Below are 2,500 nucleotides of genomic sequence, written 5' to 3'. Positions count from 1 at the left end.
AATAAAAACAAAAATAATAATCATAATAACAATAATAATAATAACGACGTATATAATGATAATAACAATAACGACAATAATAATAAGGATCATAAACATAACAGTAACAATAATAGTGTAATGTTTGCAATGATAATAATAATGATAATAGTATTTGTAATGATAATGATAAAAATAATAGTGTTTGTAATGATAATGATGATGATGATGATGATGATGATGATGATGATGATGATGATGATGATGATAATGATAATGATAATGATAATAATAATAACAATAATGATAATGATAATGATGTTGATGATGATGATGATGATGATGATGATGATAATAATAACAATAATAATAATAATAATAATAATAATGATAAAAATAATAATAATAATAATAATAATAATAATAGTAATAATAATAACAATAATTATGATAACAATAATGATAATAATAATAACAATACTACTAATAATATTGACAATGATAATAATAATAATCATTATTATCATAATAGCGATAATAACAATGATGATGACAATGATATTACTGATAATGATAATAAAACTGATACGAATAGTGATAAAGATAATAACAGCAACAATAATGACAATAATCATGAAGATGATGATGGTGATGATAATGATAATGATTATGATAATGGTAATGATAATGATAATGATAATATCAATGATATGGTGATAATGTTAAAATCAGTGATAATTATTATGATTATCATCACTATTATCATTATAATGATACTAACAATGATAATAATGATGATGATGATGATGATGATAGCATTAATTATAACAATAACAATGCTAATCATAAGATCAATGCTAATACTAGCAACAACAACGCTGGCATCAGCGAGAGGAAGATGCCAACGAAGATGCTGTAAATCTCCTCAATGGAACAGAACTGACGGTAGTCCCGCGGGGAGAGCACGCGTTCACTCACGAGCATCTCTCATACACACTAAAAATAACATCGGAACCAACGCGCGCGAGTTATCATTTAGGGGGTCACTCGATCTCCCTCTTTCTTCCTGTCGAGAAATGCGTGTGGTTGTTGATACGCAGTGGCATCGAGATTGCTTTTGGAATAATAGAGAGGAAGTGGGCGTTAATTGAGGGGCCTGCAGAAAAGACACCCGACCTCCCTCACACGTTAAGGTGTGTGTGCGGGTGTGGGTATGGGTGTTTGTGTGTGTGTGTGTGTGTGTGTGTGTGTGAAGGTGTGGGTGTGGGTGTATGTGTGGGTGAAGGTGTGGGTGTATGTGTGTGTGTGTGTGTGGGGGGGGGGTGTATGCGTGTGTGTGTGTTTGTGTGTATGCGTATGTGTATGTGTATGTGTATGTGTATGTGTATGCGTATGCGTATGCGTATATGTGTGTGTGGGGGGTGAGTATGTAAGTATGTGCGTGTGTGGGTGTGTGGTAACGTATTGGTGAGCACTGAGTCCTGTTATCGTAACTACTGATTACTTGAGTGAATAACCTCGAATGGGCGATACTCCTCGTTTGACCAACAAAGAGCGTATATTTAACAGAGGTTACTAGAGAGGAAGTATAATCCTAGATTAGTGCAGTCGAAGCTGAAGAACAGCTGGCGTAAAGTGAGCTCAGATCCCCATACTATTTTGAACTGTTACCTATTATTAGTAAAGTAGATAAGTGAGAGCTATGGAGCTCTTTATATAACCCGTGGCCACAGCACTGTCGATTACTCCGATTACGTTTCGGGCAAGTTCTAAAATTCTAAATATTGGAACGAATTCTTATGCCTGGCCCAGGTGTTGGACAAGGAATAGTTCAAATCGTCTAGCGAAATCGCCAGATAATGAAAGTGGGCTCAATAAAGTACGAGAGCTTCCAAGAGCTTAACGTAAATATGACTCGCATGTCTATTCGGAACAAGTTGAGGATCTTGTTGTTTGCAATGTTTATAACGCTAGAGTCTCTGGCGCAACGAACCTCCACGCGCTCACCTGATATGTTAAGTCGTGCACCCGCCAGGACGATACGTTCCCACCGCACTCCAAGAGCCTACTGATGAGGGTGAGCGCACATCGCCGGTGACGCGGTCGCCACATATAGGGCACAACCGCGCTCAAACACTATTTTCAGATGGTTTTGGCACCATGCCAGCGGTTCGGCTAAGGTTACTGTATCTGAAGTATATGTGACTATACATCTGTTTACATTATATACAAAAGACATAATATGGGAGCATTTAAAAATAAGGATTAGACAAGAGCAGATAGAAGCTAATAAGAGCAAGTGAGGAGGCGCTGAAGTCTGCGTTTTCCAAGCGTGTCTGGTCCTCGTGCCACCAAGGTACAAATCTGAACCACGCCTCCCGCACTCCGCCAGACGCGGCTCAGCCAGTGACCGTCCTTACCCTGTTTATTTACGAAGTGACAATATTACTCAGACTGCCTGCAGTCACTCTCCTTTCTTACAGTCAGGTTGTGCAGTTCTGTGATATTTCGGAATGGAATT

At 37.7% G+C, this 2,500-nt stretch overlaps 1 protein-coding gene across 1 annotated transcript in view; it reads right to left on the bottom strand.

Moving 5' to 3' along the window:
* The window catches only part of LOC122249971 (uncharacterized), a gene marked incomplete in the record, with an annotated part of 91,064 nt that overhangs the window by 20,205 nt on the left and 68,359 nt on the right, over positions 1-2,500 (bottom strand).

Source organism: Penaeus japonicus, unplaced genomic scaffold, assembly GCF_977035675.1.
Source record: "Penaeus japonicus unplaced genomic scaffold, GWHDUDI00000001_assembly GWHDUDI00000010, whole genome shotgun sequence".
Lineage (NCBI taxonomy): Eukaryota > Metazoa > Arthropoda > Malacostraca > Decapoda > Penaeidae > Penaeus > Penaeus japonicus.
Note: the sequence above shows the minus strand (reverse complement) of the source record. Positions and strands in the feature narration are given on the sequence as shown.